This window comes from Moschus berezovskii, chromosome 20 (assembly GCF_049115385.1).
Source record: "Moschus berezovskii isolate FMDL1 chromosome 20, NW_MosBer_1.0, whole genome shotgun sequence".
Classification (NCBI taxonomy): domain Eukaryota; kingdom Metazoa; phylum Chordata; class Mammalia; order Artiodactyla; family Moschidae; genus Moschus; species Moschus berezovskii.
The window spans coordinates 47,418,167-47,443,478 of NC_142479.1; the positions used below are offsets into that span (position 1 = coordinate 47,418,167).

A 25,312-nucleotide genomic window follows, 5' to 3' on the forward strand; every position below is an offset into this window, starting at 1 on the left:
CTGTGGATGGGCCAGTCTCGGGGCAGGGTTCCCTCCAGCTCTGAGCCTGTGGCCAAGATGCCAGTAGGGGTAGCACTGGGCCAGGAGAACAGGGCAGGCACAAGTGTGCCTGCAGACCACTGGGGAACCACACGCTCCCATCCCTCAGACCAGCAGCTCCTCCTGGCCGCTGGCACAGGGCGAAGCTGTCCCCAAGGAGCTTCTGTGAGATTTAGGTCATCACAGAGTGTTTATTAATCACCACAGACAGGATGGGGTTGGGCAGCTCCACGGGGAATCTGGAGCTGGAAGGAGCGGTCACAGGAAGGAGCGGTGGTGGGGGAGGAAGGGGGCTCCGGATGGCTCTCTGGACCAGCCTCCTGGGCAGCAGGGAGCCCCTTCTCCCCTCCAGCTTTTATTTTACTTAGTTTTGGCTGTGCTGGATCTTCCTTGCTATGGGAGGGCTTTCTCTCTTTGCAGGAAGCAGGGGCTACTCTCTAAATGTGGGCATGCAGTTTCTGATTGCAGTGGCTTCTTTTTGTTGTGGAGTATGGGCTCCACATGCGGGCTTCAGTAATTTTGACCCAGGCTTAGTTGCCCTGTGGCATGTGGAATCTTCCTGGACCAGGGATCGAACCCATGTCCCCAGCACTCTAAGGCAGACTGCCAACCACTGGACCACCAGGGAAGTCCCTGGGCTACTTTTAATGAATTGGTGTGTGTGTGTGCTCATGGAGCCCTTGAAGGTGGTGTGAAGGCACAACTGACCCACAGAGAACAGTGCATCTCCCTCCTGCCCCTAACCTCCTGATCCTCCTCCGGGGAGTCAGTTTGCCGTCCTGCGGCACTTCCAGACCCTTGTCCTTCCAGACCAGAGCATGGGCCTCACTCCCCAAAACTGTGTGCGCCTCACCTCCCCGGGTGTGGGATGAATCCCCAGCATCAAGGGATGTGTCTTCTTAACTTGGCCGGTGGTGGCCAGACTGTGGTTGAAATGTCAGGGCCTGGCTGTAGGCAGGGAGGTGACCCAGGCTGGAGGTGGTCCCGATGCAGTGGAGAGGGAGATACCCAAGCTGGAAGGGGGATGTGTTTGGGGAAGGGGAGGGGGGACATCCCCTCTGCTCTTGAGGAGCCCCCAGTCTGAGGGAGAATCAGGCTTGGAGAAGGACAGTGATGTGATGTGGGCAACTGGCAGGCTGCAGGTGCCTGGGGCAGGCGTGGGACCCAGCCTGGGAAGGCGGGGCACCAGCGAGGTCGAGGGAGCCCCTACTGTGCTGGGAGACCTGCATCCTCAGTCTGCTCTTCCAGTGAAGCATCTGAGGGCTGCCCAGGTGCTGGGCACTATACCTGGGTCTCACCGCACCTGCTCCACAGCAGAGGAAGCAGAGGTATGGGAGGGGAAGGCAGGAGCCAAGTCTCCTCCCTCCCTCCACCCCAGCCCTGCCCCTGTTAAGAGCCCAGGCTGTGGGTGCTCCTTATATAGGCGCTTCCACCCAGGTTGATCCCTGAGACGGGACCTTGGGACACCAGGGAGCCTTGTTCACCCTGTCACTTTATTACATTTACAAGATAACTTGACTTAAAAAATGCTGAAGTGATAAATGCTTTCTGCACAAAATTTAAAAACAAACAAAAACGACCAGCCCTGAAACCCATCTGTTGCACTGTGCAAACCACTCTGGTTCCTCAGGGTGGAGGCTGAGCTCCTGCTGAGGGATCTGGTAGGGGGTGGCACAGGGGCAGGTACCCTCCTGGCTAGCCTGAGCCCAGAGAACTCAGGAAGCAGGGTGGACATTTGCCTCCACACAGAAGTGAGTGAGGAAAAAAGGCTCCAGACCTCCAGAATTTTTGCTTTGTGATGCAAATCTGAATGGTCTAGTGGTTTTCCCTACTTTTCAATTTAAGTCTGAATTTGGCAATAAGGAGTTCAAGATCTGAGCCACAGTCAACTCCCGGTCTTGTTTTTGCTAACTGTATAGAGCTTCTCCATCTTTGGCAGCAAAGAATATAATCAATCTGATTTTGCTGTTGACCATCTGGTGATGTCCATGTGTAGAGTCTTCTCTTGTGTTGTTGGAAGAGGGTGTTTGCTATGACCAGGGCGTTCTCTTGGCAAAACTCTGTTAGCCTTTGCCCTGCTTCATTCCGTATTCCAAGGCCAAATTTGCCTGTTACCCCAGGTGTTTCTTGACTTCCTACTTTTGCATTCCAGTCCCCTATAATGAAAAGGACATCTTTTTTGGGTGTTAGTTCTAAAAGGTCTTGTAGGTCTTCATAGAACTGTTCAACTTCAGCTTATTCAGCGTTACTGCTTGGGTCATAGGCTTGGATTACTGTGATATTGAATGGTTTGCCTTGGAAACGAACAGAGATCATTCTGTCATTTTTGATTGCATCCAAGTACTGCATTTCAGACTCTTTGGTTGATCATGATGGCTACTCCATTTCTTCTAAGGGATTCCTGCCCACAGTAGTAGATATAATGGTCATCTGAGTTAAATTCACCCATTCCAGTTGATGCTGTCAAAGCGCTACACTCAATATGCCAGCAAATTTGGAAAACTCAGCAGTGGCCACAGGACTGGAAAAGGTCAGTTTTCATGCCAATCCCAAAGAAAGGCAATGCCAAAGAATGCTCAAAATACTGCACAATTGCACTCATCTCACACACTAGTAAACTCGTGCTCAAAATTCTCCAAGCCAGGCTTCAGCAATACATGAACCGTGAACTTCTAGATGTTCAAGCTGGTTTTAGAAAAGACAGAGGAACCAGAGATCAAATTGCCAACATCTGCTGGATTATTGAAAAAGCAAGAGAGTTCCAGAAAAACATATATTTCTGCTTCATTGACTATGCCAAAGCCTTTGACTGTGTGGATCACAATAAACTGTGGAAAATTCTGAAAGTGATGGGAATACCAGACCACCTGACCTGCCTCTTGAAAAACCTATATGCAGGTCAGGAAGCAACAGTTAAAACTGTACATGGAATGACAGACTGGTTCCAAATAGGAAAAGGAGTACGTCAAGGCTGTATATTGTCACCTTGCTTATTTAACTTATATGCAGAGTACATCAAGTCACTCCAGTACTCTTGCCTAGAAAATCCCATGGATGGAGGAGCCTGGTAGGCTGTAGGCTGTGGGGTCGCTAAGGGTCAGACACGACTGAGTGACTTCACTTTCACTTTTCACTTTCACACATTGGAGAAGGAAATGGCAACCCACTCCAGTGTTCTTGCCTGGAGAATCCCAGGGACGGGGAGCCCGGTGGGCTTCCATCTATGGGGTCACACAGAGTTGGACATGACTGAAGTGACTTAGCAGCAGCAGCAGAGTACATCATGAGAAACGCTGGGCTGGAGGAAGCACAAGCTGGAATCAAGATTGCCGGGAGAAATATCAATAACCCCAGATATGCAGACGACATCACCCCTATGGCAGAAAGTGAAGAGGAACTAAAAAGCCTCTTGATGAAAGTAAAAGAGGAGAGTGAAAAAGTTGGTTTAAAAGCTCAACATTCAGAAAACGAAGATCATGGCATCTGGTCCCATCACTTCATGGGAAATAGATGGAGAAACAGTGGAAACAGTGTCAGACTTTATTTTTTGGGGCTCCAAAATCACTGCAGATGGTGATTGCAGCCATGAAATTAAAAGACACTTTCTCCTTGGAAGGAAAGTTATGACCAACCTAGAGAGCATATTAAAAAGCAGAGACATTCCTTTGCCAACCAAGGTCCGTCTAGTCAAGGCTATGGTTTTTCCAGTGGTCATGTATGGATGTGAGAGTTGGACTGTGAAGAAAGCTGATCGCCGAAGAATTGATGCTTTTGAACTGTGGTGCTGGAGAAGACTCTTGAGAGCCCCTTGGACAGCAAGGAGAGCCAACCAGTCCATTCTAAAGGAGATCAATCCTGGGTGTTCATTGGAAGGACTGATGATGAAGCTGAAACTCCAGTACTTTGGCCACCTCATGCAAAGAGTTGACTCATTGGAAAAGACTCTGATGCTGGGAGGGATTGGGGGCAGGAGGAGAAGGGGATGACAGAGAATGAGATGGCTGGATGGCATCACCAACTCGATGGACTTGAGTTTGAATGAACTCCGGGAGTTGGTGATGGACAGGGAGGCCTGGCGTGCTGTGAATCATGGGGTCACAAAGAGTCAGATACGACTGAGCGACTGAACTGAACTGATGGAAATCTATCTGTAGCTGTTCTTAACATAAATAGGATCATGTAATAGGCCCTGTTTTGCTTCCTGATCCTCTGGGGGCTGGTGAGGAAGTGGAGATGGTGTCTTGGCCAATTCACTCTCCGTTGTCTGGCCTTACAGATCTACCTCTATTTCGGAGTCAGGCCCAGTTCAGAAGAGAGGAGATGGAGGCAGAGAGCTCCAGCCCTGCCCCCTTTTGAGAAGGGAGGGGTGAGGGGCTGGTCCTGGGGTAGAGACTCCATAGGTGGATGATGGCCCCTGTGGATACTGCAATGGGTGCAGGCAGTGGCCATTGGGTGGATTATCCCAGCGGGGAGGCCTCCTAGGGGAAAGCAATTTTTTACTGTGAGAGCTGAAGCGACTTCCCTCCCTTCCTCTGTTGCCCTTTATTCCTGTCGGCCTGGACCCGCAGGTCATAGCTCCTCCGGACGAAGGGAGAAGGTCTTGGACCCCCATGGTTCTGCCAAGGAGGAGGAGAGAGAGGTTCAGGAAGTCTGGGGGGTGGTGTGGAGGCCTTGCTGGACTGCTTAAGTCCTCAGCAACCCCTTGACACTAGGAGCAGAGCCCAGGGATTGCTCTAAAGTGGCTCCCACGGCCACATCTGGAGTCAGGTTTTTGCACTCTCACCTCTGCGTTCCTCTGGGAGGGGTCCTCTCAGGTGGGCTGAGCCTACATTGGAGCAAACATGTCCCTAGCAGCCCCTGGGGACAGAGTGCATCACCCAGCTAATTTAAAGTCTTGGGGCTGGTTCTCATTGGTTGGCTTCGATCACATGTCCAACCCCAACCAATCACAGTAAAGCTCACAGCGAGACGTGGGTCACTTGTGTTCTGGGCTCACTGTGGTTCCAGCCATCCCTCCAGCAAGCAGGTGGCAGAGGGCACAGGGATGGCCTGGGTAAGATTCTCAGGAGAGGGGCCCAAACAGTGGGAGGATGTGGACCACCAAGGCCTCCCAAGTGGCCCAGCCAGGACGGCACCTGCCTAGCAGACAGGAGACACTGGATGGAGTGGCCTTCACCCTGGTGCTGCCCCCTGATCTCCAGACAGCTGCAGCCGCGGGGCAGCATGGGGAGGAGGCTGAGTGCAGAGCCTGCGGGAGGGAGACGTCAGGCAGCCCGCTCCAGGCTGAGATCAATGCCTGCTTCCTGACCGGCTGGGCAGGACTCAGTGTCCTGTTTCCAGGACTGTCCTCCGTTCCTGGAGTTCTGTTCTCATCAGATAGATGCTGAGGGTCAGCCCAGGGCCTGCAGGTGCCCGGGGATAGAGGAATGCATGGCCAGGAGCTCCCAGCTGTCTCTTTCTGGACCTCTCCCTGCAGTCATGTCTCCACAGCACCCCTGACAGAGGACCTTAGCCTCAGCCTGCGCACCTGTCACGTCCTCCCCAGGCAATCCCTTCCTACTGTTCTGGGGCTGTGGGCTATGAGCATGCTATCCCTGCCCTCATACAGCTGACATACCTTGGAGGAGACCGACAGTAAACAAGATGCTGCAGAAAGTGGCCTGCTGGGAAGAAAGCAAAACAGGGGAAGGGAGGCTGTGGGCAGGCCTCTCCAAGAGGTGCCCTGAGGTGCCCCTGAAGGAAGAACAACCTGGGAGGAGGGCTCAGCAGCAGAACCAAGCTGGTGGTGTCTGGGATCTGGATGGCCAGGCAGTGTGTCGGAAACAGGGAGGCTGAGAGTGGGGAGCATTGGGACTTTGGTTCTCTGTCCTGCCCTGAGAGGCCGTGAGCCTGTTGTATGTTTTGAGGGTTTCCCGCTGAGGAAGGAGAGACCTGGGCAGGTTCCTGGGAAGAGGCAGTTCCTGGGGCTGTGACACTGAGAGGAACCTTGGGAGCCTCAGGGCGGCAGCCTGCAGGGCGAGGTACCAGTGAGGCACTGCCTGGTTTTCACATCCCAGTCACTGGTTAATTGACACTGGTATTGTCATATTAAGATGCCAGTGTTACAGGAGCTGGCAGCTCTGAGCCTGCTGGCCACTCAGCCCAGTGAACCCCAGGCTGCAGAGTCCCCTCTTCACCAACCCCTGCTCCTCATGGCTCTGTGGCCTCAGGAGCAGCCCCTAGTCTCTGGGCCTCACACTTCTAAAATACAGTGAAGTCGCTCAGTCATGTCCGACTCTTTGCGACCCCATGGACTGTAGCCCACCAGGCTCCTCCATCCATGGGATTCTCCAGGCAAGAGTAGTGGAGTGGGTTGCCATTACCTTCTCCAGGTCTCAAATAAAGGAGCGGCTCAATTGGGCCAAGGGGCTTTTTGCCCTTCTGGCCTTTCTGTGGCTCTGAGAATGCCTGGCTCAGCAGATGTTTCTTGGACAGCAACTGTATGCCCCACTCAAGGCTGGGAGGGCCTGGGCCCCACCCTGGAGTAGAAGAGAGTATTTCAGAGTAAGGTGCGCTGGGAAGGGCTGGCTGTAGTCAAAGCTCCTGCTCATCTCACTGGCTTCTCACAGAGCTGTGGGAGGGGGTTGTTTTACAGAGAAGGAAGGGGGACCTCCCTCCCAGGGCGAGTCCAAGTTCCCCTGACTGGCCCTGCTTGGCCCCCTCCACATCAGAAGGAAGTGTGATGCCCCCCCCACTGCTGTGGGCAGTGCCCTGGAAGGACCATGAGCCCTCTGCCCACAGGTAGACAGTGCCTGCATCTGGACATGGGAGTGCCTCCCCAGGGAAGTTGGTGACCTTTGTTGCCCAGCCAAGGGCCCATAGTGGCTGCTGGTGGGTGCGATTAGGGTTAGGAATTGAGTTCCCACCTGGCAGGCAGGTCAGGAGGGAGTTGCAGAGCCTGAGGAGTCAGGCTTATACCTCTGCTGGATGACCTTGGGAAGATGCCTGCCTCTCTGGGAAATGGGTCTGATAAAGATTCTGGGGGAGGCTGGGGCCCCGGGGTCCGGCTGACTAGCTCTGAGACTGGCCCTCTGGGTGGGGGCTCTGTACTTGGGGCTTAGGGTGCCCTCGTCCCAGGACCTGCTTGAGTTCAACACAGAGTTGATCCAAGGTATTCCTGTCTATTCCCCATCTGAGACCGTTTACTGGAACTGTCTCCCAGCTGAGAGGTGTCTTGGCTCCTCCGGGGACCCTGGGTGTCTTGGGCCCCTTCCTCCTAGGGTGGTACTCTGTCCTCTGTCTTCTGGGAAACTGGGCAGGGGAGGGTGGGGAACTGAGCCACTTCCCTCCTCTGTCACCGTGAGGGAGAGGGAGGAAAAGTTTCCTGAGAGCCGTTGGTCCCCAGGGAGCTGGTCTCCGAGGAGGAAAAAACCAGGACACCAAGTACCAGTGGGCGGGGGGAGGGGCTGTGGCTGGGATCTCCTGGGATGCCCCTTTTCTCCACTGCAAGCTGTCAAGGCAAGGGCGCTCAATGTGGGGGCAGATATACTTTTGAACTCGTGAAACAGGGCTAGTGTCGTGGTAACAGTGGAGTGTGGTTGTGAGCCAGCGCTCGGCCAGCGTTCCGCCGTGAGCCTGCCGAGGGCGTTGGGAGTGCTTGGTCCTCAGTCCTCACTGTAGCTGCATGACCCGGGCGAGGAGAGTGAGGCACAGGGGGTAAGGGGATCCGCCGCCACCGCTGGGCAGAGGACCTGGTGTGGCTCCAACTCTGGACAGCCTAGGGTGAGTTTCCTTGGTGGCCTTGGCCACGCCAAACCGCCAGCTGCCTGGGGCTGGGAGCCTGGGGCTGGTGGGGCCTGTAGACCGCTCTGTCTGAACCGCCAGCAATCTGGGCGGTGGCCAGAAAGCCATCCTCCTTGGTTAGAATCCTGCAGCCAGTCTCCCTGCTGTGCAGACACATAATTATATTTCACATTAAAGGGGAAGCTGGAGGCTGAGGGGGCCAAAGAGCTCTTTGAGGCTGCTGCTCTGGACACAGACCTGCCTCCTTGGCCCAAATCTGTGGCCCCTGAGCTGAGCAAGGGTTCAGGCTGGTGATAAAATGGGGTCTCCCTTTTAGGCCAAGGTCCAGCAGGGCAGGTCTGTGTGCCGGGATGAAAGGCCTGGGCCCTGCCAATGGCTGAGAGATCTGAGGCCCAGACAATAGGCCCCAGGAGGCTTGAAGGGCAGGCCTGTGGGAACAGGCTGGGAAGAGGCAGAGGCAGGGGTGTCAAGAGAAGAGGGTCACATGGGGGGTCAGGTCCTCCGAGAAAGAGGGCAGGGGGAGGAGCACAGAGAGAAAGCAGGAGACAGGAAGAGTCAAGCAGAGCACAAGATGAGGAGGAAATTCTATTAAAGAGGGGGAAATATGTGTGTCTGAGTGTGCACGCCTGGTGTGCAACGGGAAAGGAGTCCATGGGAATGTGCAGGTTGAGATCCGTGCACAGGTGCCCTCCTGCAGCCACCAGCCTGCACGCGGAAGTATGAGTGTTTATGGCACCTGCGCACCTGCAGCCGTCATGTATGTCACAGCATGCATTCTGCATGTGTGGATCCAGCGCCCGAGCTCGTGTACTGGGCTGTGTGTGCCTTCGCCATGCACCTGTGTGGGTCCCTGGGAGGACATGCCTCCGCCTGTGTGTGTGTGTATGTGTGTGTGCGCGCGCGTGTGCACGCTCGCGCGCGCGCTTCAGTGCGCAAGTGGCTGGTGGTGTGTCTGTGTGTGGAGGGGGGCCGGGGCCAGGGACGCCCGGTCAGGCCTGGGGCTGGTGGGCGGGGGCGGCGGCGGAGCGGCGCAGAGCGGGAGTGCTCTCGGAGAGTTAGAGTTGTTGCCGAGCTGGGTTCTGGTGACAGCCGGGCGCGGAGCTGGGAGCGCGCCGAGCCTCAGTCTCCTGCCGCCTCCTCGCCCTCCATTCCACTCTCCCCGCCTTCTCCGGGCCTTGCCTCTGCCACCGCCTCCCGGGGAACCGTAGCTGAGGGCGAGCGGCCGGAGCGGGCGTGGAGGCGCGGGGCGCCTGGGCGTGGGGGAGCGCGCCGGGCCCAGCCTGGGATCAGATAGCAGCAGGCGGGGGAGGGGTTGGATCGGCCGCACGAGCCGCCGGACTGAGGGACGGAAGCCAACCGCGCCGACCGGAGCGTGCGCCCCGCGACCGGGGGCGCCGTCCAGGCGCGCGCCCCCGACCCGCGGCTGGACCGGGGCGATCGGCGGCCCAGACCGACGCGCCCCTCAACATGGAGCGCCCCCGGGGGCTGCCCTGAGGCGGCGGCAGCGATGCAGGCAGCGCGGCGGCTGCCGGGGCCAGGAACAGCCGCCCGGAGCTCGGAGGACGCGGAGCGCGCAGTGCCCAGGGCACTGACCGAGGTAAGCGCCCGGGGGCTCGGCTCCAGCTCCCCGCCGGTCCCCTCCCGAGCCGACCGAGCAAGAGAGGGTGCCGCAGCAGGGCAGGTGGGACGGCGGGCTTGGTTCGTCCTCTCGTTTTCTGTTTTTTTCTTCTTTTCCCCCTTTCTCCCCCTCCCTGGTGAGCTATCGGAGGAAATGCTGACTGCAAGCTTTTCTCCCCTGCCATGTCTCCAGCCACCGCCACCAAGGAACTTCGCTTCTTGCTAACCTTCGTCCTGGGGGCGCTCCGGGAAACTTTGAGGCGCCCACGGTCCCCTTCTGGACGACTTGCACGAAAAGATTCGGGAGGGAGCGTGGGAAGGCACTTTCGTGGGCAGCGTCAGTCTTACCCATGACCTTCTCCGGAGACCCCCCGACCGGGGTCGGGGTGCAGAAGGGAGCGCGAACTACTGGCCGCCGGGAAAATGCCCCCAGGCCCAAGGGCTGCGGGTCCTTGGAGTCGGCTCTTTCCGATCTTCTGTGCTCTAATGGAGCAAAAACATTCTGGAAACGGTGTTCTCTGTTGGCGAGTGAGCTAGCCAGCGAGTCCAGGCGCACCTTATTTTTTTTCTTTGCTTTTAGAAATCGGCCTTGATCGCGGAGCGGGGGGCCTTGGCTGAGAAGCCTGGAGAATTCGGGGCCGGGGTCCCCTCACCGTGCTGCGGTCTGCTCTGGACGTCCTGGGGCGCGGGGAGGGGCCCCGGCGACAGCAGCTGGGTGCAGATCTCCTGTGGGGCTTCAGATGGGATTCGAGGCCTGTTCTGACGAGTGTGCACATGTCATGTGAATATTTAAACTCCTGTGTTCAGAACGGGAGAGCACAGCAAAGTGTCTCTTTGGAGGTGGTCTTTAGTTCTGCCTCTCCACGGCCTGGATCTGCTAGGACCTGGCCACCCTGCTTCCCTTTTCCTGGGCTGCTCATCCTCCCGGAGCACTGCCCTGCCTGGGACCACTGCCCGCTTCTTCTCTGCTCCCCGTTGCCCAGGATGGACCCTGGAATAAAGTGCTGGGGACCTCCTGCCCCCCCCATATCCATGTCCCGTCCCACAGCCCAGGGTTTTCAGGCCCCGTTTCCTGGGAGCACAGAGGCGCCCACACGCCACTGAAATCAGCAGCCACCTCCTCGAAGGTGTGAACCCAGAAGGTGGTAGCCTCTGGCCTACCCCTCACCTGCTCCCCAGGTGCAAAGGACAGCCAGGCCCCGGATGCTGCCTGACGTAGACCCCAGCCTTGCCTTGTGCTAGTTTGCTCCTTTGCAGTGCCTCATCACAGGTCTCCGTCCCGACCGCCACCATGTGGCCAGGGAGGGCCAGGGAGGGGACAACCCATGGAGCGGTGGGGGTTTCTGGCCTTCCTGTGCTGTGGCATGCTCCCTCCTCCCTTGTGAGAAGAGCACCTCGTGCTAGATTCCCATCCCAAAGAAACTCCCCAGCAAAATCTGCCCCTCAGCTTTTGGGCAACCCCTCCCTTCCAGGTAGGGGCCTGGGTTTTGGCAGCTCCAGAAAGGGGGCATCCATCATGTGGGGCCAAGACCCCAAGGGAGAGCAGGGTGCAAGGGGGAGGGGCTTGCTTGAGCATCCTTGAGGACAAGAAGAGGGCTCCAGTGTGCGGGACAGCAGGGGAGGTCCCTCTTCTCTACTGATGTACCGCTAAGCGCATGCACTGGGCATTCTATAAATGCTGGTTGTTTACAAACACCTGTGTGTGTATATGTTTGTGTGCTCAGTCATATCCAACTCTTTGCAACCCCATGGGCTGGAGCCCACCAGGCTCCTCTGTCCATGGGATTCTCCAGGCAAGAATACTGGCATGGGTTACTATTTCCTTCTCCAAGGGATCTTCCCAACCCAGGAATCAAACCTGGGTCTCCTGTACCGGCAGGCGGATTCTTTACCACTGTGATTGGGACACACCTGGCACATCTGAATTCCCAGTCCTGGCCCTTACCTTGTGCCCCCTGTTCAGGTGAGGGTAGAGCAGAGCCCCCTCCCTAGACCTAAATGGGATGGACCTTCCCTTGGTGAAAGGGGCAGAGCCTGACTTTGTTGGTCTCTCCCTGGACCTCTTCCCATGCCCGACTGCCATTGTCAGACCCCCCTTGGGCTTCAGGTTGCTCAGGAGGGGACCTCCTGAGATATGTGCCTGGTGGAAGGATGTTCACTGAACTTTGCTGTACACGGAGGAAAAGGTGCCCAGGGAGGGGTAAGATCTTGCCCAGAGCCACACAGCTTGTCAGGAGTTTGAGCATAAAACTCCACCTTGCTCTCCCTAGGCCAGAGGGCTGCCCTGTCAGGTTTCCTGTCCCAGGGCCATGCTGTCCCCCCTCTCAAGTCTGCCCAAACAGGACAAGGTAACACTGGTGGTCCTCAGGCAGTGATAACAGGAATAGCAGTCGCGGTGACAGCAGTGCCCTGTGGTTGTGAAGCACTGGGACCGGCTTGGCTGTGGGCAGATTCCTCTGGCCTGGCGAGGCCTCAGGTGCCCTGGGCCATGGCTGGCAGTACCAAGCATGGCACCCAGAGCCTTGGCACAGTGTTTGGGGTGGAAGCAAATGCACTGTCACTCCCAGAAACCTCTGTGGCCCTTGTCTGGCTCCAGGCTGGAGGCTGCTGGAGCCCCCTCAGGGCCCACCTGAATCCCACTCTTAGCCTGCTGCTCCCAGCTCGGCTGGCCGTCCTTTTGACCGGCTTCACCTGGTGCCTGCCTGTTGCTGGGCCCCTGCTGGGGCTTTTGCTGTGAGTGACACTGGGCACATCTGCCCCTCCCCTGGGGCTGCAGCTGGAGCCTTGCCACCGCTGACCTGGAGGAGGGGCTGGGGGAGGCAGCTCATGGACAGCAAGGGGGTTGAGGCTGGGCTGGCCACTCGGAAGGTGAGGTGGGTGTGGGCTTGGTCCACAGGATGGCTGCTCCAGAGGAATTTGGCTCTGTGGTAGGGAGACAGCCAGGGGAAGGCCAGAGATGAAAGAGAGCCAGCCTGAAACTGGGCTGCGGGCAGGGCAGGAGGCTCAGAGGCTTCAGAGAAGCTGTGGGGGTGGGGATGGGGTTGGGGGTGGGGGTGAGATCAGGCTCAGGCAGGCGGGTTTTCCAGAGGATCTGGGGCCGAGAGCAGAATTGGAGCCCTCACTGGGACTGGCTGAGGGCCCAGCACTCTGCCAGCTGATTTAATTTCCTAATGGTCAGCCAGTGCAGAGGGTGGCAGTAGCTTTTGAGTCCCAGGGAGGCTCCCGGAGAGACTGGAACATGGCTCCGACCCGGAGCCCACCTTCTTGCATCTCCCAGATACCCTGCCCAGATGCATCTCTGCACCAGGCTGACTGTGGCGGCTCCTGCACCCACGGCTGGTCCCCTACAGGCCCTGGTGCCTGCCCGCCATCCCAGCTCCCAGGTTGCTGTGTCCTCAGGGCCTGGTTAAGGCCTGGCATGCAGTAGGAGCTCTGTAAATGTTCAGCGGGTCTGTGTCTGGGCTGCTTTCTCTGCCGCAGAGCCTCAGCAGAAGCGTGCTCCTGGGGTGGAGACTCTGGTGCTCTCTGCTGAGCTGTGGCCCCAGTGCAGCGTCTGGCATACAGAAGGTGATTAATAAATGGGTATTGAGTAAATGGAGACCCAGCGCTTGCCCTCAAGGATCTCTTTGTTTCAGGAGAGACTTTGGGGCAGACAACTGGGGCGTGCAGCCGGTGGTCTGACTGTGGCGAGTCACTTCTCTTGGGCCTCAGTCTGTCATCTGTGAAGTGGGATCAAAGCTCCAGGCAGGGAGGCTTCTGAGATGCCCAGGATGGGACAGTGAAATGTGAGCCTCTGTGTGTTCCTCTGGGGGGGGGGTCCTAAAAGAAATGGGGTGTGGAGTGGAGGGGCTCTGTGGTGGAGGGCATGGGCTGCTTTTGCTGTGAGTGACACCAGGCACACCTGCCCCTCCCCTGATACCTTCCTCCCCTTGGACAGGTGGGGAAACGTAGGCCCAGCGAGGGCAGGCGAGTCCCCTCCACACTCCACTGCCTCCACTCACCCCACCTGTGTCCTGCTGCTCAGTCTTCCTACCCAGCTGTTGAAGTGGCAGCTGCAAAGGCTGCATGAGGCTGTGGGGGCCCTGGGCCCCTAATTAGCCTTCAGTCACATGGCACCTCACATGGCTCTCTTGGCGTGGCCCCTTGGGTCTGGGCTCTGGACCCTCCTCATCCGGGTCCACAGGGCCCTGCAGACTGGCCCTCCTTATGCTTTTGCTTCCTCCTCCCCTCAGGTCGTCCTGCTCCCTCCCCTCTGCACCTCCAGCATGCAGGCCAGCTCCTGCCCCAACACTCCCCTGCAGATGTCCACTTGACTCCGCCCTCATCACCTTCAGGTCTTGCCTCTCTCGGGCTCCCCTGGGCAAAGCGGTCTGTCGTGTTTGTCTTGTTTCCTGGGGTCTCCCTTGGAGTGTTAGTACCTTGAGTGCTCATCTCCTGAGCTCACCTCTGGGACACAGCCTGGTCCCACCAGCTCACTGTGGCCATGGTCCCCAACTGTGGGGGCATCCTGGGGGAGAGGATGGTGGGACATGCCCACTGTGGGAGTGGAGGGTCAGCCTGTGGCCTGAGAGGGTCAGCCCCAGCTGGAGGTGGCAGACCTCTCAAGGAGCAGAGTTGGGGGAGCAGTTGAGACCCTCTGCCCCTAAAGCCTCCTCACAGCATCTTGGAGGCATTCCTCGGAGAGCTGGGCTGGGTGGGTGGGTGGGGGGAATCTGGAGATAAGATAGCGAGGTACTGAGCTCTGTGTGTGTGAACAGCCGATGGCCGAGGTCAGGGAGGGGCTGTGTGCCCCGGCTCCCCGCCCACCTCCTCTGCTTCCAGCTGCAACCCAAGCCCCCTGAGTTGGCTGCTCCAGCCTGCAATTCCCCAGCACTTAAAGCAAAAATAAATCTCTGCCAGCAGCTGGCATTCTGGGTGGTAGCAGTCACGCCACCCCCTACCCCGACCCTGTGCCTCTGGGCTCTTGGTTCCAGGCCAAGCTGGGCCAGGGGTGCCAAGGGGAGCTGGCTTCATCTGGCCTCTTTCCAGGGCTAGAGGTGCCTCTCTGGGTCACTGTCACTGGGAGGGCAGAGGTGGATGGATGCTGGCGACTCCTATGGGAGCTGGGATCTGGGGGCAGGTGGGAGCTCAGAGGTAGGGATTCCCAGGGGCCTGGGCCATGACCTTGTGGAGTCAGGGTGTGGGCAGGACCCTGGAGCCCCTCTCACATGACACCCTCAGGGTGGGCCCCTGGCTCTCACTGTCTTTGCTGGGCTCTCTTTCTGTTCTCAAAGAGCCCTGGAGGTCTCCGATGGGTGAGTTTTAGTGACACAGGCCTCAAGGAGCTCAGAATTCAGCATTATTCATTCTTCTGACAATGAAGTCTCCAACAAGCATCATTGCTATGCCCTGTGCCTGGGGCTGGGGCCTGGGAACTGATGTCTCGGTTGGGGGGATAATGAAACAAGTGAACAGACACTTAAGGAAGCATAGACTGTCATATTCTTCCGCTAATTATCACAGCTTTTTATGACAAGAGTGTTACATGCTCATGGTAAAGCATCAGACAATTTTATGGATATAAATGAATTTCTTTTTCTCAAACTTTGTCTTCCCCTCACCCCTACCACGAAGCTACATGCTCTTGTGACTGTCATTAGAGAACTTCCTGGGTTGTCCGAGTGCTTCACCAGTACATGTCGGCAGGGCCCTGTGTCTTTTTCCCCATCCCCATTTCCATGTTTCTCATCTTCCATCCCCGCTGTCCATGCTGGTTCCCCAGGCCCCATCCCCTGGGGCTTCATCCCATCTCCTTCCATGGTGTTGGCATGAGGGCTAAGTCAGAGCCTTGGGACCTTGACATCTTAGCTGTAGAATCTAGGAATTCACAGCCACCCAAGTTCCCAGGCAGTGGGCTCTGAGTTTTGGTTGTGGTCTCTTTGGGACAGAGAACCTGGAATTGCAGAACTGGTGTATCTTGGCCCTGGGAGGTGTGTTGAGTACACACCTCTTTGCTGGGGGACCTTCTTCCTCAGCCCCCTCGGGCAGTAGTTGGAGATTCCAGATCTGGCTCCATCCTTAGAAATCCTGGTTCCAGGGGCCTGGGGTGGAGCTCTGGCTTAGCACCCACGGGGAGGTCACCCTGCTGCAGTCAGACCTGGGCTGTCCATGCCTTCTGGGTCTCAGGGACCGTGTGGCCCAGCATGGACAAATGCGAGGCTTAGGCCGGTGTGTTGCCTGACCTCGAAGGGAAAGCCCTGGCCAGGTTGCTCCTCTGAGGCCCTGGGGGCAGTGGGTGGGGGGGAATCAGGCCTCTGCTTGGGACGGTCACTCTCAATCCGCCACTGAGCTTCCTGCTGGGGGCCACCATCACTCCTGTCGCTTGGTTTGGAGGAATCAGAAGGCCGGGCCCCGCCTGGCCCCACTGAGGGCCCCTGTGGGTCTGAGAGGCTGAGTTGAGAGGGCCGCCTGGGTGCTCACCCCGAGCCTCAGCAGTCCTCCTTGTGAAGTGGATGTGAGCATCACGCCTCCGTCTGGGAATCTGTTTTCTTATCCCCCTTCCGCTCCAGCTCTGCGGTCAGGGTAGCCAGGGCAGCCAGGGCAGCCTCCTCGTTCCCTGCCCCCAGCCCCTCTGCCATGCAGGCCGGAGGCTAACTGTGCCCATCACCTTGGCCCGCTGTGCCTCAAGCTGTCAGCAGCACCTGCCTGGCCAGGGTGGCCAAGTTCCCCCCAACCCCCATCCCGGCTCCAGGAGCCTTCAGGACCATTGGAGGGAATGCCTTCAAAAGTCCTTGGGGGCAGCCACAGAAAGGCCCCTTCCCTTCCCTGGGGGCTTCATAGCAGAGGAGACCCCAGCCACCCTCTTTCTTTCCTATGCTGGCCCTGCCAGCTATAGCCTCAGGGCACTTGTGGGCTTTGTCCCAATCCTGCAGCAAATGCCCTGACCCTGAGGCTATAGAGCGAGGTGACCAAGCTCTGAGTCCTGTCCTGACCCAGCTGCCCTCCTGGTTGGCCTCAGATCAGACACTGGTGGAGGGGGTGGCGGGGGAGCAGCACCCCTGGGAGCTGTGAGCTGAGCCTTTGGTCTCAGTCTGCTCATCTGGGAACTGGAAACATGAGGGCAAGTGGTTGGACAAATCTGCAGAGCTGACATGTCTGCACTGCCCTCCGTGGGGCTGCCGTCCTGCAGACAGCTAGGTCCCAAGGGGAAAATGAAAGTGGGATGGTGGGCAGCAAGTGCAGTCTGTGCTACTTGCTTCCATAACAAGTCAAAACAGACTGGGGGGCTTAAAACAGAGCAGGCTATTGTCTCTCAGTTCCAGGGCCAGAGTCTGAATTCAAGATGTTGGCAGAGTCGCTTCCTCCTCGAGGCCTCCTGGGGTTCCTTGGCTGGTAGACGTGTCCCTGCCGTGTGTCTTCACATGGCCTTCTGCTCCCTGAGTCTTCTCTCCTCTCTAGAGGACACTTGTCATTGGATTTAGGGCCATTTTCCCCTGATGACTCAGTGGTAAAGAACCCGCCTATCAATGCAGGAGACATAAGAGACATGGGTTTGATCCCTGGGTTGGGAAGATCTGGAGGAGGGCATGGCTACCCAGTATTCTTGCCTGGAGAATCCTATGGACAGAGGAGCTTGGCAGGCTACAGTCCATGGGGTCACACAAAGTCAGACATCACTGAAGTGACTTAGTGTGTGTGATCCAGGATGGTCTCATCTCCAGATCCCTTGCTTAATTATATCTGAAAAGACTCTTTACCTAAATGAACTCACATTCACAGGTACTGGGTGAACACGTGGTTTGGGAGAGCCATCGTTCAACCCATTACACGTGGTCAACCTGGGTATGCTGCCCTGCATCCTGATTTTTTTTCTTCTTTAAGAAAAATATGTAGTGTTTAGTGACTTATCTTGGAGAGAGAAGCATATTCAGTATGCTTGGTTTGTGCTACTTACCAGCTGTGTGTCCTTGGGCAGATTGCTTGACTGTTCTGTGTCTCTATTTGCTCATCTGCAAGTGGAGGTATTGATGGTCCCCACCTCATCAGACTGCTGGGAACTCTCAGAGGAAATGCACAGGAGAGGTGTGGTAGATGGCACCTTTGATCAGTACGTCCATGAGCAGAATGGTTTTATAGTCGCCCGCATATAACACTGCTATGATCACCTGGGTCCTGAGGTCCCTGTGCCAGGACCATGCAAGCAAGAAATCTGTATGTGGCCCTGCTGGGTCAGAGGGCCTGTGCCTTGGCAACTTTTAGAGCTGCTAGCGATGTGCCCTCCAGGTGGGTCGCTGCCCTGCACCTCGGAGAAAGGACGAGACTCTGTCCTTGGCAGCGCCTCCACAGGCACCTTTCTTGTTTTAGAGCCAGTGGAGCTTTTCTTCCTGTTGAAATACCTTTCTGTGGTTCCCTTCCTGGCTGCTGGCTGCTGCTACCTCCTGCTGAGCGGTTATTTCCTTAACCTTTGTCCTTCTCCACGTTGAGGTCTTTCCCAGTGCCCCTGCCACATGTGGCACCCTTTCTCATCCTGGTGGGTCCTCATGGTTAGACCCAAGATTGGAGAGCAGCTGCCCTATTTCCAGATGCCAACACTGAGGCTCAGAGAGCTCACACAGCAGCCCAGCCTCTCTTGTTTCTAATAGTCCATCTGTACCTGGAGCCTGCAGGGCCTCCTCAGGTGTCTTGGTTTCCCTGCAAGCCTGCTGTCACTGGAGGGAGAAAGTTGGGTTTCAATCTTCCTGTGCCCCTGTCCTGGCTGCATCCCTAGGCTGCCAGGCAGAGTCCCTTTGGAGATGGCTGATGTGGGATCTGCTGGCCTCAAGTTGCTGCCCCGGGAGCTTGGGTGTCCTCAGCCCCCTCCTTTGGCTCCTGGTAACCATCAGGATATTTTAGATGCTTCAGCAAAATGCCTGCCTTTGCGGTGACTTCAGCAACCCATGGTGTCACTGGGTGCCTTTATTTCTCAGGAAGTGCTCTGATGTTTCACTGAGACTTGGCACCCAAAGATAATAATGGAGATGACTGTTTACTCTGTCTTCTGGTTCCAGGCACTGCTCACAGTGCTCTCCCAAACTTTGTCTCATTTAATTCTCAAATGTACTGGCTGGGAGAGGGGCAGGGATTGAGAGATGAGGCACCAAGGGAGGCAGGCGGCCAGGTGGAGAAGCGCCGAGGCTGGAGGCCCCAGGACCTTCCAAAGACATGAGGTTCTGTAGGAAGGCCACGGGTCCTGCTGGACTCTCCCTTGAGGGAAGGCTGAGACCTGGGCTGAGGATCCAGGTGCAGTGTTGGGCATGAGCCAGGTTGGCCTGGATTTAAGTAGGGCTGCCCCTTGCCCTGTCTGTGGCTCCAGGCAAGTAGCTTCACCCTCTGAGCCTCACTATTCTGAGAAACAGGGCCAAGTCTGCCCTTTCAAACGTCATTCTGTGTGCCAGGTTTCAGGAGTATTACAGAAGCCTAGATGGTGAAGGGTTCTCAGCGGCCTGTCCATTTTACCAGTGGGAAAATTGAGGCTCAAGAAGGGGAGGGGCTGAATGACCTTCCCCCTCCATCCCCTGAGACCTCAGCCACAGGACTTGGGGCTGGTCCAATCTCCCTTGTCTTTACTCCCACAAAACTAGGATAGGAAGACAGATCATTGTTTGAGCAACTGCTCTGTGCTGAGAGGCTCATGCAAGGGAAAGATTTAGGCCAGAGCCCTGCTGAAGCTCTCAGGGTGGGGATCAGGCCTCCTTTATCCTTTCCTTAGGTAGAGGTGAGGCTCCCATCTCTCCATCAGCCCCTTGTCCCTGGAGCCCCGAGCCCTCCCAGGGCTGAGTTCTGTGCTTCTGCGTAGGTGGGAGCGCTGGACTTTCCGCAGACCTTCCCGTGAGTGCTGCTGAGAGGCTGGGATGTGGGGGCATGGCAGAGCTGCTTGCGGTGGAGCAGCGCTGCCCACCGACCCATCCCTTGTCCACTTCACTTTGGACCAAAGTTAAATGAATTCACGTGGCCTGAGTAGAAGTCCTCAGGGGCTGGGGGAGCAAAGAAGGTACCTCAGGGGAGGGGTGTCTTGCCCTGGCCCCACAGAAGGCTGTGGTGGCACCTGTGCCTCCCAGGGTGAGTGTGCAGCCAGTGAAACTTAGCCCTTCAGAACCATCCCTGGTGCCCTGGTCCCCTGCTGCCTGCTTCCTGAGCCCACCCTGTCCCTCCTGGACATGCAGGAGATGAGATTTAAAGGGCATGACCCTCTGCTGCTCTGGTGCTGCATGGACCCCTCTCTTACTCTGGTCCCAGACCCACCTCCTCCCTCTCCATCCAGATGCTGCTATCTTGGTCCTGGGGCCTGGCCTCCCCTCTAGGCTCCTGGACTCTCAGCCGACAGTGTGGCCTCCTCATTACTGAGAAAATCGAAGAGGAGCCTTCCACTTGCTCCCACTGCAGCTCCCACCTCCCGCCACCTGCACCCCTTCACCATGCCTTTATGCCTTCCCCGTGACTTCCCACCTCCCGCCGCCTGCATCCCTTTACCCTGCCTTCCTCCTGTTCCTGTGACTGGATTGTTGTGTTCCACGTCCACTCGGCCCTCCGCTCTCACCCACCCAAGGCCAGCGCTGTGGTGTCTCCCTCTCCCCGCTAGAGCCTTTTCTATGTGCTGCGCCCGTTCCTTCCAGAGGTGACCATTGAGGGCCTGCCATGGGCTGATGCTTCCTCCAAGCACCAGGACATACCAGGGGAGAAAACATAGCCCGGCCAACATCCGTTTGTAATACAAATGCTCAGTGAAATCGAGGAATTGAGGGAAACATTCTCAACTTGTTAAAGGCACCTACAGAAATCTAGAGCTGACACCCCACTGAACGATGAGAAACTTCCCACTAGGATCAGGAGCAAGGCAAGGAAGTCATCTCTCACGACTGCTTCTTAACGTCTTATTGGGGATCCTGGCTAAGGAGGTAAGAAAAGGAAATAAAAGATATACAGATTGGAGAGGAAGACATAAAACTATCTCTGTCCACAAATGACATGATCATCTTTGTAGAAAATCTGAAGAAATTGACACAAAAGCTCCAGGAAGTATTTCTGTGCTCTGTGCTAAGTCGCTTCAGTCGTGTCCGACTCTTTGTGTCCGACCCCATGGACTGTAGCCCACCAGGCTTCTCTGTCCATGGGATTCTCCAGGCAAGATTACTGGAGTCGGTTGCCATTTCCTTCTCCAGGGGATCTTCCCAACCCAGGGATCGAACCTTGTCTCCAACATCTCCTGCACTGACAAGCAGGTTCTTTATCACTGAGCCACCAGGGAAACCCATGGAACTATCTAGATTGGTGCAAATGTAATTGCAGTTTCAGATGTGAATTTTAAATCATTATAACTAGGTTCAAACACATCTTGATTACTCAAAATAGGAACCATTACAATCAATATATTTTTGCCAGTGAGAAATAAGGAAATCAGCGTGTTTATTCCTGTAGCATAAAAACCCATGTTTTGTGATTAGATGAACTCTTGGTGCTTTTGAACTGTGGTGGTGGAGAAGACTCTTGAGAGTCCCTTGGACTGCAAGGAGATCCAACCAGTCCATCCTAAAGGAGATCAGTCCTGGGTGTTCATTGGAAGGACTGATGTTGAAGCTGAAACTCCAATATTTTGGCCACCTGATGCGAAGAGCTGACTCATTGGAAAAGACCCTGATGCTGGGAAAGATTGAGGGCAGGAGGAGAAGGATGAGATGGTTGGATGGCATCACCAACTCAATGGACATGGGTTTGGGTGGACTCCAGGAGTTGGTGATGGACAGGGAGGCCTGGTGTGCTGCAGTTCATGGGGTCGTAAAGAGCCGAACACGACTGAGCGACTGAACTGAACTGAACTCTTGGAAAGCATTTTCTGCCTCCTGCTGGCTGTGGAAGTGTTTTCCCTGCAAAAAGCTGTTGAGAAGCTTCAAGAAGTGGTGGCTGGCGAGAGGTCAGGTGAATATGGCGGATAAGGCAAAACTTCGTAACCCAAGTTGTTTAACTTTTGAAGCACTGGTTGTGTGACATTCAGTCTCATATTGTCATGGAGAATAATTGGGCCCATTCAGTTGACCAGTACGGCTGCAGGCACTGCAGTTTTGGGTGCATCTCTTCGATTTGCTGAGCACACTTCTCAGATTTAATGGTTTCACCAGGATTCAGAACGCTGTAGTGGATCAGATGGGCAGCAGACCACCAAACAGTGACCGTGACCTTCTTTTGGTGAAAATTTGGCTTGGGAAGTGCTTTGGAGCTTCTTATCGGTCCAGCCACTGAGCTGGTCGTCACCAGTCGCCATATAAGATCCACTGTTTGCCACATGTCACAATAATCTGATAGAGAAATGGTTTGCTGTTGTTGCATAGAATAAGAGAAGATGACACTTCAAAACGATGTTGGTTTTGGTCAGCTCATGAGACACCACTTATTGAACTTTTCATCTTTCCAATTTGCTTCAGACGCTGAATGACTGTTAATGGTTGACACTGAGTTCCCCGGCAACTTCTCCTGCAGATGTGAGAGAATCAGCTTTGAGGACTGCTCTCAGTTGGTTGTTATCAACTTGCGATGGCAGACCACTATGTTCCTCATTTTCAAGGCTCTCACCTCCTTTGCAAAACTTCTTGAACCATCCCTGCACTGTACCTTTGCTAGCAGTTCCTGGGCCAAATGCACTGTTGATGTTTCAAGTTGTCTCCACTGGTTTACGAACCATTTTGAACTCGAATAAGAAAACTGCTTGAATTTGCTTTTTATCTAACATCATTTCCATAGTCTAAACTACATATAACACAAAGAGCAAGTAATAAGCCATTAGCAAAAAAAAAAATAGAGCAAAATATGTGCGTTGAAATGATATATAACATAACCGCATTTATTTAAGAATGTATTCCAATATCAGATGGTGAAGGTTAACAATGCAAAACTGCAATTACTTTTGCACCAACCTAATATGAGTTTGAGTGAACTCCAGGAGTTGGTGATGGACAGGGAGGCCTGGCGTGCTGTGATTCATGGGGTCGCGGAGAGTCGGACACGACTGAGCGACTGAACTGAATTGAACTGAATAATAAGCAGTTAAAGCAAGGTTGCAGGATACAAGGTTAATGTACAAAAGTCAATCACTTTCATATACACTGGCGGTAAACAAGTGAAATCTAAAATTAAAATCACAATACCATTTGTATTAGCACCCCCACAACGAAATTGTGCTGTGCTTAGTCACTCAGTTGTGTCTGCCAGGCTCCTCTATTGATGGGGATTCTCCAGGCAAGAATACTGGAGTGGGTTGCCATGCCCTCCTCCAGGGAATATTCCTGACCCAGGATCAAACCTGGGTCTCCTGCATTGCAGGCAGATTTTTCACCTTCTGAACTACCAGGGAAGCCCATGAATACTGGAGTAGGTAGCCTATCCCTTCTCCGGGGGATCTTCCTGACCCAGGAATAAAACCTGGGTCTCCTACATTGCAAGTGGATTCTTTAACACCTGAGCTACCAGGGAAGCCCTCAAAGAAACTACCTAGATATACATCCAACAAAACTCTAATGAATGAAATCAAAGGAAAGCTAAATAAATGGAGAGATATTCCATGTACATGGATAGGAAGACTCAATATTGTTAGATGTCAGTTATTCCCAGCTTGATCTATAGGTTCAATGTATCCCAATCAAAATCCCAGAAAGTTATTTAGTAGATATTGACAAGCTAATTCTAAAGTTTATATGGAGAAGTGAAGGACCCAGAACAGCCAACACACTATTGAAGGAGAAGAACCAAGTTGTAGGACTGATGCTAACTGACTTAAAGACTTACTATAAAGCTACAGTAATCAAGACAGTGTGGGATTGGCAACGGAACAGACAGATAGATCAATGGAGCAAAATAGAGAGCCCAGAAATAGACACACACAAACATAGCCAACAGATCATTGACAGTGGAGCAAAGGCAGTACAGTGGAGCAAGAATAGTCTTCCAACAAATAGAGCTGGAATCACTGGATGTCCACATGCAAAGAACTTAATCTGGACACAGACCACGTTACCCTTCACCAGACTGGGTCATAAATGTAAGGCACAAAGCTATGAAACTCCTAGAAGATAGTGTAGGAGAAAACTAAGATGACCTTGGGTATAGTTAACGGCTTTTTAGATGCAATATCAAAGGCATGATCCATGAAAGAAATAATTGACAAGGTGGATGGACTTCATTAAAATTAAATGCTCTGGGAAAGATGATGTCAATAGAATGAGAAGGCAAGCTTCAGACAGGGAGAAAATATTTGCAAAAGACACATCTGATCAAGGGCTGTCATCCAAAATAAACCCAAAACTCTTAACACTCAGCAATAGAGAACAAATGACAGACAGTAGAAAAAAAATGGACCAGCGACCTGAACAGATACCTCAGCAAAAGAAGATATACAGATGGCAAGTAAACATATGAAAAGATGCTCTATATCATTTATCTTCAGGGAAGGGTAAGTCAAAACAACAGTGAAACACTGCTCCATGCCTTTAGAAGGGCTGGCGAGGAGGTGGAGCAACAGGAACTCTCATCACTGCTGGTGGAATATAAATGGTACAGTCACTTTGGAAGACAGTTTGGCTGTTTCTTATAAAACTAAACATACTTTACCGTATGACCCAACAATGATACCCCTTGGTATTTACCCAAGGAAGCTGAAAACTTATATCTACACAAAACCCTGCATGCAGATGTTTCTAGCAGTTTTATTGGTTATTGCTAAAACTTGGAAGTAACCAAGATGTCCTTCAGTAGGTGATGGATAAATAAACTGTGGTCCACCCTGACAGTGCAGTATCCTTTAGCGCTAAAAAGAAACGAGCTCTGAAGCCATGAAAAGACGTGGAAGAACCCAAATGCATACTTAGCCATATGCATGAAAGAAGTGAAAGAAGCCAGTCCTGAAGGGCTGCATGCTGTGCCATGTGATTCCAGCTACCAAATGTTCTGGAAAAGGCAGACCTATGGAGACAACAGGCAGATAGGTGGTTGCCAGGGGTGGAGAAGGGGAGATGGATAGGCAGAGCATGGAGTTTTTAGGGCAGTGAACTGTCCTGTGTGATACTGTCATGGCAGATACAAGTTCATTTGTCCATTTGTCCAAATCCACAGGCCATACAGCACCACGAGTGGGTCCTGATGTAACCTGTGGACCCTGGGTGATGTTGACGGGCCCAGGGAGGGCCATGGGTCATAGCGAAGGTCCTGCTCTATTGAGGAATATTGATGATGGGGGAGACTCTGCATGTGTGGGGTCAGGGTAAATGACAACTCTCTGTTCCCTCCCCTCAATTTTGTTGTAAACCTAAAACTGCTCTAAGAAACACTCTTGAGGAAAAAAGAATCCCGGCCCTCACATGTCCGTGGGCGACTGAGTTAGTGACCAGAGAACCTGTGAGAGGGCAGGGTCATCTGAGCAGAGATCCATGTGGACTTGGGGAGGAACCAAGAGGGGGCCTGAGGGGAGAGGCTGGGGTGGATGCTGTTCACCAGGTCAGGTGTGGGTTCATGTCTGTTTGGTGTGTGCCCTCATAGGAGTGGATCACAGTGAACTGAGGAGCCCCTGAGCCCCGTGTCACTGGGAGTGCGATGGAGTCACGTCACCCACTCCAGACCAAAGTGGAGCCATGGGAACCCTGGGTCCCACAGGCCTGGCACACAGTAGGCACTCAGCGTGTGCTCACTTAAGGGGCACAGTTGTGGACGTGTGTATGCCCTGCAGTGCCCAGTCCCCCATGCGGGCTCCCCACAGAAGGGTGGGTCTGCCTGCTGCAAGGAGGGCAGAAAGGCAGGCAGGGGACAGGAGCCCCTCCTGTGGCACCCCTCAAAGGCTGCAGCTGCTCCAGTGGGAGGCGGGGGCCCAGCTGGCCCC

The 25,312-nt window shown here is 54.8% G+C and overlaps 1 protein-coding gene across 2 annotated transcripts in view; it reads left to right on the forward strand.

Moving 5' to 3' along the window:
* Positions 1-8,836: 8,836 nt before the first annotated feature.
* The window catches only part of KCNJ12 (potassium inwardly rectifying channel subfamily J member 12), a 39,176-nt gene continuing 22,700 nt past the window's right edge, over positions 8,837-25,312 (forward strand). For both annotated transcript variants that reach the window (XM_055407518.2, XM_055407516.2), the window contains exon 1: positions 8,837-9,418. The gene's annotated coding sequence lies outside the window, so the exon portion shown is untranslated. The remainder of the gene's footprint in view (positions 9,419-25,312) is intronic.